Source organism: Prionailurus viverrinus, chromosome B1, assembly GCF_022837055.1.
Source record: "Prionailurus viverrinus isolate Anna chromosome B1, UM_Priviv_1.0, whole genome shotgun sequence".
Lineage (NCBI taxonomy): Eukaryota > Metazoa > Chordata > Mammalia > Carnivora > Felidae > Prionailurus > Prionailurus viverrinus.
This window is the reverse complement of record NC_062564.1, coordinates 18,417,129-18,429,769: the sequence shown is the minus strand read 5'-3', so window position 1 is coordinate 18,429,769 and position 12,641 is coordinate 18,417,129. Positions and strand designations below refer to the sequence as shown.

Genomic DNA, 12,641 nt, shown 5'->3' with positions numbered 1-12,641 from the left:
ACCATAGGAATCTACCCCAAAAACCAAGAGCACACTTTACACACTGCATATTAGCCAATTTGACAATAAATTATATTAAAGAAATAAAATGCAAATCTGATAGTGATTAATGTTGGCACTTTGTCTACTGTATAAAACTCAAGACATGGCGTCCACCTACTTTTCAACCTCATTACTTGCCACACACATTCATGCTTTCTAAACTTAAGCCATGCCAGGCTGTTTTCCTTTTCTAAATATATTATGCTGAGTCAGTTTCGTTACTATATGAGTGGTTCCAATAAACTCATCAAGGCGGAATTAATCCTTCTCTCTTGTATTTTCCCATATCACATTCTCTTATAGTGAGTAGCACTCAGAGTTGTTTATACAATAGTAGTATTTGTCTGTGAAGCTTCAGAAACACACGCTAATTGAAGGCAGATCCACTGGGATCTCTCCATCCTTATACCCTCAGGTGCCTTCTCTAAAATGTATCACAGCAGTTTGCACATAGGAGGTGTACTGTGAATGTGCTTTATTGAATTGAATGTCGCCTTCTGTTTATCTAAAAGACTCCACTTGGAGCTCTAGCTCTCAGGTAGTCTCCTCTCCCGGATTTGAAACATCAAAACCCATGCGTATGCACATAGAAAATAACTCAAACAATACATAAAAAAATTCTTACCTGTGTTACCTCTGGAGAGAAAGATTGGGTGGAGGGGTGCAGAGTTAAGCTTAACTTTTTCACTTCACAGTTTTTTGTACCTTTTACAATATTATACTATTTATTTTATAAGATTAAAGTAAATGAAACTCCTCAGCCCCTGTCTCAAACTCAGTCATGCTTGTTTAAAGACTTGAATATACTTTAAACAAATCTGATGTTGATTCAAGAATATGTTTCAAGAGTGGAGAATTATAGAATCCTGCTGTCTGCCTTTTTTATTAATCAGAAAGTTTTATCATGTCAAATTTCTAAGGGAAAAACTGCCCTGAGAAGTGTTTAAAAGTTCTTGAATGTGCACATTAAAACATTACTCCAGACTTTAAAACAAAAAGGTAAAATTGAATGTCTATAGCTTACCAATTGCTGTAACTTCTAAATATTTAAAAACATAACTGTTTGATTTGTATGATTATAATTTGAATAACTTCTGTTTAAGAATTTTTTTCTTTATACCTCTCCATAAGGCTGAGAAAAAAACAATTGTTGTTAACATATTTAACCCAAGATACAGTGTGTCATTTGTGTCATAATTGTAAAAAAAGTTATTTAGGAATATCTATAATTAGTCTATCTATAATTTAAAATATATGAAGAGTAAGGTCATAAAAGGAGTGTTACACACAATACTTTTAATGAGCCATAAACTTACCCTGTATGAAAGTGCTGGCTTTGGATGGGTCTTATACATAATTTGTAACTTCAATGATAGGCTCTTCCTACTTCCTTTTACCCTCCTATAATTAGAGATGTATGAAACATAAATTATTCTTTTAATTTATTGTTCACGTTGAAGAATTACATGTCATGAAATCCCTTGGTATCTTACTATTTTACCAACAGTGATTGTGAGATAAAGAAGATGGTTCTAAGAACAGCTTGAGCTCCTTCTCAGAAGTCGACACTAACCTCCTGAGAGCACATGTAGAAGGGAAGGAGCTGGCAAATTAGGAAATTACAGATAAAGCCTCAGTGCCTTCGCTAGGCATACAACACTCAGCCTAACTAAGTAAATGTTACTTCCTTCCCCAGAAGACCCTGCACTATTTTAGGAACAGAAGATCAATTGTAGGATTTTTGTGAGGCTAAAAATTATTGGTAAGTCTCATTTCCTTGATATCCTAATTAAAGCAGAGTTTAGATTCTTGAAAGAAAATCATTTCATTTAACTCCAAACTGGGGAAAAAAATACTCTGGGCCCATTCCATCTTGTTATGCTTTATTTATTGTTCTGTACTTTTCATGTTTCTACATTTTTGCGTTGGTGCTCAGAATATGTCTTAATAAGTGCCTTTTGGAACTGAAATTTTTTGTGTTAAACTAGAATCTTTAGTGTAACCGTTTTAGATGACTACGTAATACTGGATGTCAACATTACTTGTTTTGGTGACATGGTTTGCATCTGACTTAAAGCATGTGCATCAAAATGTTTATCACTACAAAATAAGAAATAAGGGCCACTTTATTTTGAGTTAAGCAACAATAATAACCAGAGATTTAATCTGACAGGAATTTTCTTCACGGTGATTATTGCTTATTGTGATTTGTCACATACGCGTGTGATCTTAGCACAAAAACTTGACTTAAATGGCAGGTTTATATTTTCTTTTCCTCGCTTGCTAAAAGGGTATCAATCTCATGATTTTTGTTTTGTCTTTTTTTTTAATTGAGGTATAATTTATATACAGTCACCACAAACAAGATAGTGAACATAACACTCTCATGGTTGTGAAATGAAAAGATATGTAACATTTTCTATAGTGCTTTCACTGTCACGGAGAGTATAGCACATTGTAAACAAGCAGGCAGTGTGGAGTAAAGCATAATTGTAAACTGCCTCCAGGGTAAACTGCCTTCCACCTTCTCATCCCTAACCCCAAACCGACACTCCTCTCTACCTCACATCTTCGAGGAGCTGTTCGTCTCTCCAGTTCCTGAAGATACTGGTAGGCATTCTACTTAATGGGGTCTTTACACAATGTAGTACTTGGATAGAAGTAGTGGGCAAAAATTTGGAGTGAATTAGGAAAAATAAAAAACAAGATTGACAATGGGAATCCAATAACATGTGTCATCTGTTCTGATCACATTGTTTTCCTTAGGCAGAGACTCTGACAGCTTAAGGACCAAAATGTATAGGTATTGTTTTGGTTACCTGCCTTTTTAAATTTTACTGTAATTACAAGGGAAAAGAATAAGGCAGATAAAGGAGTACAGCTACTTATATAGAAAATTCCGCTTATTAGGGATTGTTTCGTCATATTATTAGAGAATATATAACACATTGTTTTATATCATAAGTCGCAGGATGATGTACAAAGAACTTAAGGAATCTGGAAATAGAAGACCTGTGTGTAAGTCATTTTTACTGTCTAGTGACTATGGACAAGTGACTTTTTTTTTTTCCAGAGGTTCAACTACCTCATTATGAAATGAGGTCGTTAGCTAGATCAGGGGTCAGCAGCTCTTTCTATAAGGGCTAGTTTACTTTTGCTCTGTGGGCCCTACAGTCTCAGTTGCAGCTACTCAACTGGGCCACTGGAGTGTGGAAGCAGCCATAGACTACCCTTAAATGAATGAGTGAATGAGCAAGGGAGTGGCTGTGTTATAATGAAATTTTATTTGCAGAACCAGGCTGTGGGCAGCAGTTTGTTGACCCTTGAACTAGATAATTTCTAAAACTCTTTTCAAGTATAAATGCTGCTTATTGCATTAAGAATGTGCATATTTTCTAAGCATCAGAAGTTGTCACAGAATTTTATTACTGAAAGACATCCCAAGGGCTGATTTAGTTCCTCTGTCTACTCAAGCAAGATTATACTTCCATCACCAATGAAGACAGTTATTCAACTACCTGATCTAGTAAAAACATAAATCTCCCTTTACACTCTTTTTTTTTTTTTGTAAACTGACTAGATAATAGATAATATATCTAGGGCTAGTGTAAGAATTTGGAAATCTCTTTAATGGCTTTAGGCTGAATATCTTGCCATTTTTAAAATTGACTTTACACATGATAGAAGATAGAAGAATGATAGATCTCTTTTGCATTATTCTTATAGCTTCAAACTCTATGAAACCATTCTTTCTCTTAATAGATCTAAACATTATAAAATTTTTCTTCCATACAAAGAAATTGTCATAAATGGAATTTGTTAGATATGGAATATAGATTTAATAGATGACGAATCATAGCTCCTCTGTGAGCTCTTCAAGTTTTTCACTCTGTTTATCTTTTTTATTTACATTGTTTTGTGAGCATTATAAGCAAAACAAAAAGTACCCAAGACAATGTAGTAATCAGAGATTTCATGTAGTAAAAAGTACTGGAATAATCTAGTCTTAAAAAAACATTTATGATCATTGCGACTTTATAGTATAAAAAATTCATTGATATAACTAACCTTAATTCAAAATAGATAGAAAAATGTGATATAATTATAGGATGTATTACATCACCTAAAGTTAGCATTAAATTTTACTTCTCTAATTTCGGCCTCAATATACAAATAACTATTTAGGTTTGTAAATGAATTGATTTTCCTAAATTATATTTAGTGTTTATTAAATATATTTTACTCTGCTATTAATTGGGTAAATGCATACATAAAGCTGCGTTAAAATTCTAAAGAGACAATACTGCCTAAGATTAGTTTAAATTTCCTCCAAGGCCCACAAATATTTGTCCTAGCCAAGTAGAAAGTGTAACCAAAAAAAAAAAAAAAAGATATTGGAAGGCATTCCTGTTTTCATCTTCAAAAATCTTTTCTTCAAATGTTCTTTTTCTATTAAAGTTGAACTCAAAAATCATTAGCTTTCATTGCCTAACCTTATGAAGCTTTGTTCAAGTTAACAATAAATTCTATCAGGGCTGGAACAATGTCTATTTTATATACTCATATATTTGTTAACATCTAGCAAAGTACCCCATACAAAGCAGATTGACTTGGCTTAATATAGCATCATCTTCATCACCCTCACCATCATCATCATCATCATCATCAAATCACTATCCTGCTTACTGTGCCATACATTGTGCCTGCCACTTAGATCATTTTATAATCACACAAAAGAACTACACTTTGGGTTTATGTTTATTTTCCTTCTTTATTCCAACTTTTAATTTTGTTCAGATTATTAAAATCTACAGTAAAGTAATTATCAGATCCAGGATTTGAACAAAAGTACTCTCACTGTCCTATTGCACTTTTTAGCATGTTCCACCTGTACCTGGCAGTACACTATAAACCCAGAGATATCTTAATTAGCTCTAAGGAAAAGTATCATTAAACTATTCGACCACTGTCTTATACTACACACAAAGATTAACACAAAATGGATTAAAGACTAGAATGTAAGACCTGAAACCATAAAAATCCTAGAAGCAAACATAGGTGGTAAGTTCTTTGTCATAGGTCTTAGAGATGATTTTTTTTTTAATCTGACACCAAAAGCAAAAGCAACAAAAGCAATAATAAATCAGTGGCATTACATCATACCAACAAGCTTCTGCACAGCAAAAAGAAACCATCAATACAATAAAAAGACTATCTACTGGATGGGAGAAAATATTTGGAAATCAGATACCTGATAAGGGGCTAATGTCCAAAATATAGAAAGAACTCACACAACTCAATGGCAAAAAAACAAATGTCCTGGATTAAAAAATGAGCAGAGGATCTAAATAGACACTTTTCCAGAGAAGACATACAAATGGCCAACATGCATATGAAAAGATTCTCAACAGCACTAATCATCAGGGAAATGCAAATTAAAGCCATGATGAGATATCACCTCACACCTGTTAACATTGCTTTTATCAAAAAGACAAGAGTAACAAATGCTGAGGAGGATATGAAGATAAGACAACCATTGTGCATTGCTGTTGGGAATGTAAATTGGTGCAGCTGTGAAAAACAGTTCTTCAAAAAGTTAAAAATAGAACTCTCATGTGATCCAGCCATGTGACTTCTGGGTATTTATTTAAAGAAAACAAAAACACTAACTTGAAAAGATATCTGCGTTCCCACATTCATTGCAGCATTATTTACAGTAGCTAAGATAAGGGGCGCCTGGGTGGCTCAGTCGGTTAAGCGTCCGACTTCAGCCAGGTCACGATCTCGTGGTCCGTGGATTCGAGCCCCGCATCGGGCTCTGGGCTGATGGCTCAGAGCCTGGAGCCTGTTTCCGATTCTGTGTCTCCCTCTCTCTCTGCCCCTCCCCCGTTCATGCTCTGTCTCTCTCTGTCCCAAAAATAAATAAACGTTGAAAAAAAAAAATAAAAAAAAATTTACAGTAGCTAAGATAAAAGAGAAATGGATGAAAAGGGTCAAAAGACATACTTACATACATAAATTAAATATATAAATAAATAGCCTTCTTGATATAATAATTTAAAAAAAGCTATGGTTCAAATTACCTAATACATATTTATATGGAACACAGATTTAGCAATCACATAGGGAAGGAGAGTGGTTGCCATAAATACATAATAAAATGTCTCATTCAATATCTTAAAATATTTGTATGTGTTTCAGAAAGTTATCTTCTTATAAAGATGGCAAAGTTATCCAAGTTAGTATTTCTTGGCATTAAAAAAATATCACAAAATAGATGAAATGTTATTCAATCCAGAGTGGTAAATAAAAAGTGTCCAATGAATTTGCCTCTCTGCACCTTAGGAATACAGTCTGGGTTTTTTCTGGACTCTGCCATGAATATCCCTTTCCAACTGTAGATTCAGCTCTCTTTTTATCATTTCCTGCACATACATCTGGGAAACTATTTTACCGCAAAACTCATGTGAATTAAAATTCATTTTTAAAAAAAGATGGAAAGGAATGAAGCATGAAGCATCACGTAGGGAATTAGTAGTTATTTAATTGAGAGTAACACTATTGTCAAAATTGATGCAAGGTTTGTGAATCACATGACCTGCATGTTTTCACCTCTGAAAGAAAAGCTTCTTTCAACTGCAGGCTTTTCTCATTCATGAATACTTTTATTTTGCAGACTCCTAAGTGCATTGTAAGAAGTCTGTTTAAAAACAGATTACCTTAAAAGAAACAAGAATGGAAAGTGAGAGAATATATTGGAATAAGCAGTCACTCATTTTGGCTAACTTGGCCTTGGTTGGTTCATTAGAGAACCATGAACCTGTTCAATACAATTTGCAAATGTTTTCAGTGCTAGTTTTGAGTCATATTGGGCTGATTTTTACGGGTGACCTAATGAGTAATGCACTATTAAAAAATAACTATTCTGATTTTGAAAGAGTTCCATCATTTCAAATTAATTTCAACAAGAGGATAAGGAAATTTCAGATATTCCAAATTTCCTTCATTAGGGAAATCAAGAGTGGTTTTCTAAAATATGTTTTGTCTCCACTATAGGCAGAGAGAGATTCTGAAACTTTCCAAGGAACTGTTGAAATCCAGTGATGAGTTTAGATCAGGTGGAATAGCAGAATGGTGTGCCTTTTCTGCCGAGATTTGCTTTAGGAAGTCAATTCACATCTTCTGTACTAGACTATGTTCTGAAAATATAGTTTTAAGGGACAAAAGGACAGGAAAAAAATAGAGGAAACCTAGTAGGTCTCTGTCTGATGCTAAATTTTATTGCAGTGGTCTCCTCCTCTTTTGAATAATAGTAACAAGTATTATCTACCCAGTGCTTTGTTGTTTGCAAAATTTATTCACATTATTTATTTAAAAAAATAAGATCTCACTGTAATCAGTTTCTACTATTGATAAAGATTTTTCCATTAAAAAGTTGCCTTTTTTTTCCCTTGGTCTCTCATCTCTTCCATCCTGAACCAGAACTATTTATTGAAATCCCCACTGTCACTTTTGTCATAAGTACACATTCCCTATTCTTCTCTATTGGTCTGTCTAACCAGTAGCCTATTCCACAACGAGCTAATTACTCTAACTTTATAATTACATCTGCTAATGTAAAATGTCCTTGACTCTGCTTGAATGCTTGCATTTCCATATGATTTCTGCAGTTTTCTTGTTAATTTATATACACACATATACACATTGCTAAGATGTAAAGTGGGATTGTGTGGAACGTACAGATGAGTTTTGAGAGAACTGACAAAACTGGGCAAAGCACTTAACTGGCACTTAGAGAAAAAGAATGTTCAAATGACCAATAAATGCATCAACACTTCATTACTCATCAGAGAAATTCAAATGAAAACCACATGACATTTCACTGTATACTTAACCAGAATGTCTAAAATGAAAAATACAGACAATATCAAGTGTTGGTAAGAATGTGGCGCGACTAAAATTCTCAGACAGTATCACTTAGGAAGATCATCTAGCAATATGTATTAAAAATGGCCGTGCTCGCTTCGGCAGCACATATACTAAAATTGGAACGACACAGAGAAGATTAGCATGGCCCTTTGCGCAAGGATGACACGCAAATTCGTGAAGCGTTCCATAAAAAAAATGGCCATAGGTATGTCTCATAACCCAGTAATTTCACATCTAAAATATACCCAACAGAAAATATGTTCCCTCAACATGTGTGTGTGTATTCGTAAATGAATGTTCACTGCAGTACTCTATGTAATTGGCCCAAAGTGAAAACTACTGTAACCCTGAGCAAGATACCTCTCTGTGCTTTTTGTTTTTCATCTATAAAAGCAGGAAACATCATAGTGAATTATTATTTTTTAAATTTTTTAAATTTTATTTTTGAGAGAGACAGAGACAGATTGTGAGCAGGGGAGGGGCAGAGAGAGGCAGAAACAGAATCTGAAGTAGGCTCCAGACTCTGAGCTGGTAGCACAGAGCCCAGCATGGGCTTGAACTCACGGACTGTGAGATCATGACCTGAGCTGAAGTCGAAGGCTTAATTGACTGAACCCCCAAGGCATCCCTATTGTTGTTGTTGTTGTTGTTATTATTATTATTATTATTATTATTATCAGCATCAGCATCATTAGGGTGGCTTTGAGGATTAAGCAACATAATATGTCTATAGCACTTAGAACAGCTGTCCCTCGTGTATAATAAATAATATGTAAATATCTATTATTAAGATGAAACACATAACAACCTGAAAGATTCTAATATTTCAGTGTCTTAGGTTCCTTCTGTGGCTGAAGCACATTTTGCTTTTGTTCAGAACTATTTGGGTGAAAACTGACATAGAAACATTCATGTTTGTACTGCTTATGTCTTCATCAATCAAAGAACATTAATTGTCTCTCCACTGTGTAAGGCATCACCATTATCAAGTCAGACAACAGCATTTATTACCTGTTCCCTGTGTGCAGTGCAGAAAGAAGTATTTATTAAACGTCCACTTTCACATTGTGTCATGTTCTTTCTAAAGCTAGTCAAAAATCCCTTTCCTGAAATAAAATCATGATTTACAACTTTATAAAAATAAAGTTACTGTGGCTTTGAATAGTAGGCTGCACAGTATGAATTCCTATTCATAATTGATGGGAGACATACATTCTTCCTATTACTTAGCACTTAGAATGATGCCAGTTAGCAGCATTATATTGTCCATTTCTCACACGCTTAAGACTATAATATTGATCAGCTCAGTTAGTCTTCCATTCTCTGCGAACAGAAGGGCCCATGGGCAAAGACCTTCTTATTATAAGCTGGTATTCTACTTTATCATTTGAAGAACCATTCAGTTAAAATAGGTGCCGTGGTGGTTAAGGTGCAGACAAGCATGGAAGGAGACATGGCGGGGCAAAGGAAATTTCTGAAGGGCTCTTTTCAAGTGGTTCTGAATCTCAGTGTTTATTTCAGGTGGAGACCATGGCTGGAGGCCAAACAGGATTGTCTGTGACTTTGAGCTGAACCCATCCTTTATAAGTAGGATCTTGATAAAGTTTCTGGACACAAGCCAGAACACCTTGACTTCCGTTCAGCACTAGTAGATAAGCTGGAGTCCTCCCTGCTTACCTTCTTTGTTAGCAAGATGTGAAACCAGTGAGAGTGGCCTGCTTCATTATTGATAGAGACACAAACTAGCTGAAATTCTGTCTTTCAAATCAAGATATAATTTAGTTTCTCATTTTTTAACTTTTAAAGTATACTGTTTCTTTGCAACAAAATTTGAATAATAAGTATCTTTTGAAATTATTAATTCTGTTTTTTGTAATTGGTATGCAAATTAAGTACTTAGGTCTAAAACTGAAATATTAGATTAGAATTCCAGAAGGAATACTGATTTTTTGATTCAGGTACCTCCTCCTAGAGATACCACCTCGTATGTCTTAATTTGCATGTTAAGAACCTCTCTGAATAGAGGCCACAATGTTTTAAAAATATCCACTGAATCTATTCTTTTAGCCATTCAACAACTATATGGTGTTCACCTGTAATGTACTAGGCACTGTTGTAAAGGCTAGGAATAGAGCAGTGAGAAAGCATACAAGTCCCCACTATCATAATGTTTACATGGCAATGGGGGAAAAGACAGTGGACAAATAACTAAGTACATGAACAAATAACTTCAGGTGGTGATTATGTGAAAATGATTAAATAAGTGCTATTATAGAAAGTATCTAGGGAAGATGCAGCTGTTTTCCATAGCATTACTGAGGAGGAACATTTGCACTGAGCCGTAAATAATTACTCTCCAGCTGTGACCAGATTTGGAGGACGAGCTGGTGTCATCGTTATGGTGTACTTCATTCAATGAATGTTTATTGAGGGTCACAATCAGGGGACAAAATAATATGACTTTATCCTAGACTTCCAGAATTGTTGAGCAAAAGAAAAGGTATACAGTTTACCCTTGAACAACACAAGGGTTGGTTGCTGACCACCACACAGTCAAAAATCCATGTATAACTCCTCAAAACTGAACTACTCATAGCCTGTTGTTGACCAGAAGCCTTACCTGTAACATAAAGGAATGATTAACACATATTTTGTATGATATATGTATTATATACTGTATTCTCTTTTTTTATTTTTTAATTATTTTTGAATGTTTATTTTTGAGAGAGAGAGAGAGAGAGAGAGAGAGAGAGAGAGAGAGAGAGAGAAAGCATGAGCGGGGGAGGAGCAGAGAGAGAGGGAGACACAGAATCCGAAGCAGGCTCCAGGCCCCGAGCTGTCAGCATAGAGCCCGATGCGGGGCTCGAACTCACGAGCCGTGAGCTCATGACCTGAGCTGAAGGTCGGACACTCAACTGACTGAGCCACCCCAGGTGCCCCAATGTATTCTTAGAATAAAGTAAGCTAGAGGGATGCCTGGGTGGCTCAGTCAGTTTAGCATCTGACTTTGGCTCAAGTCATGATCTCACAGCTCTGGAGTTTGAGCCGTGAATCCGGCTCCATGCTGACAGCTTGGAGCCTGGAATCTGCTTTAGATTCTGTGTCTCCCTTTCCACCCCTTCCCTGCTTGTATTCTGTCTGTTCGTCTTTTTCAAAAATAAATAAACATTAAAAAAATAATGATAATAAAAATAAAATCAAAAGAGCACTGTCACATGTGCAAAGAAAAAGAATAAAGTAAGCTAGAGGAAAGAAAATGATATTAAGAAAACCACACGGCACATGGATGGGTCAGTCGGTTGACCGTCCGACTTCGGCTCAGGTCATGATCTTGCTGTTCGTGAGTTCGAGCTCCGCATTGGGCTCTGTGCTGACAGCTCAGAGCCTGGAGCCTGCTTAGGATTCTGTGTCTCCCTCTCTCTCTGCCCCTCCCCAGCTCACGCTCTGACTCTCTGTCTCAAAAACAAGTAAACAAAGAAATTTTTAAAAAGAATTAAAAAAAACCCGTAAAGAAAATACGTTTGCAGTATTTTACTGTATTTGTAGAAGAATCCACATATTAGTGGACCCATGCAGTTCAAATTCGTGTTGTTCAAGGGTCAACTGTATGTGTCCTTGTGTACACATCTCCCTGCATTAGTGAACAATGCAAATTTTATAGACACTTGATACAGAAGGAAGAGAAGGAAATCCCTGAATGAGCTTTACCTGTCATGTTTTTCCTCTAAAATATGATCTTTCAACCATTACCATTCCTTTTTTGCTTTTGCCCTTTCCTCATACAGCTTCAGATTGTTGTCTTCATCTCCGTTTTCATAAAGTCATTCCCTTATTCTCACGCTTCACACTTCAAATGATTCCAGCCTTTGCTAGTTTAGTCCTGTCTTAGTTGCTTTGTCTCTTCATGCCCATCACAGGTGCTAACCAAACAAAGGGCCTTATGGAAGACAGATATTATAGAAAGCACTGTTCTTTTTGTATTATTTATTTAAGTCATGATATTCACAGTCTCATCAGAAAAGGTTATTATTGTTACTCCATGAAATATCCCTTAGTGAATGTCTTGGAATTCTCACTTGGCTTTGGGAAGTGAAAGAAAATCCATAGCACAACCCCATCCCAGGCCAATAACTATGACTCCAGTGATTCTATTCTCCTTTATTCTCACTAATTTCTGTAATAGATTGGGAAGCGTGTGCGTGTGTGTGTGTGTGTGTGTGCGCGTGTGCGTGTGTGTGTGTGTGTGTGTGTGTGTGTGTGTAAATGCTGGAGAAGAAGGTGAGTTGAAATAGCGCCTGAGGAGTGGCGGAGCCAGTTAGGAGACTTTATTGTGATAAGGTGACTTGTACTGAATTTCTGTAGCAGGTTTAATCATTCCTGAGATAAACTCACTTGAGCGTGGAGAATTAACTGGTTTTTTTTTGCGTATTTTTGGATATTACTTGCGAATTTTTTTTGAGGATTTTTACTTCTGTGTTCATGAGAGATAATGGTCCATAGTTTTCTTTCTTGAAATAATGTTTTATCTCATTTTAGTATCAGAATAATGTCGGTCCCATAAAATGATATGGACAGCATTTCCTCTTCCCAAGTCTTCTGAAAGAGTTTGTGTAAGATTAGTATGTTCTTCATAGACATTTTGAAGAATTTACAAGCAAGGCCATTTGGGT

At 35.6% G+C, this 12,641-nt stretch overlaps 1 non-coding gene across 1 annotated transcript; it reads left to right on the top strand.

Moving 5' to 3' along the window:
* The first annotated feature begins 8,057 nt into the window (after nucleotides 1-8,057).
* Nucleotides 8,058-8,165, top strand: LOC125164996 (U6 spliceosomal RNA). The gene has a single exon (XR_007151905.1). It is a non-coding gene; the product is annotated as a U6 spliceosomal RNA (small nuclear RNA).
* Nucleotides 8,166-12,641: the final 4,476 nt, after the last annotated feature.